The following is a 509-nucleotide window of genomic DNA, read 5'->3' as shown; positions in this document are numbered from 1 at the left end:
AAAAAAAAAAAGAGAGAGAGAGAGAGAGAGAGAGAATAGAGGTGATAAATGCATTAATTATCCCTATGTGCTGCCACACTTCTTTAAACCCAGCAGAGGCAGAGACTGGCAGATCTCTGTGAGTTCAAAGCCAGCCTAGTCTATGTGGTGATTTCCAGGACAGCCAGGGATATGTAGAGAGAGCCTGTCTCAACAAAACAAAATGTTAATTAGTTGATCATTGTATACATGTATATAGTATATATAAGTAGGCGAAACTCTATTTTTTATTTAGCAAATGGTCTACTTCAACTTTCTTTTAATTAAGTACAAACGTCATAATTTAGGGCCCAGCAGGTAAAGGCCCTTGCTGCCCAGCCTGACTGAGTTCACTCTCTGAACTCCAACTGAAGAAGAAGAGAATTGGTTCCTGTAAATTGTCCTCTGACCTCCACATGTACCACACACACACACAAAGCCTATGACCAACCTAGAGAGATATTCCTAAGGGTGCAGCAGCAGTTCTAATA

This window comes from Grammomys surdaster, unplaced genomic scaffold, assembly GCF_004785775.1.
Source record: "Grammomys surdaster isolate TR1022 unplaced genomic scaffold, NIH_TR_1.0 117788, whole genome shotgun sequence".
Classification (NCBI taxonomy): domain Eukaryota; kingdom Metazoa; phylum Chordata; class Mammalia; order Rodentia; family Muridae; genus Grammomys; species Grammomys surdaster.
This window is presented reverse-complemented; position numbering follows the sequence as displayed.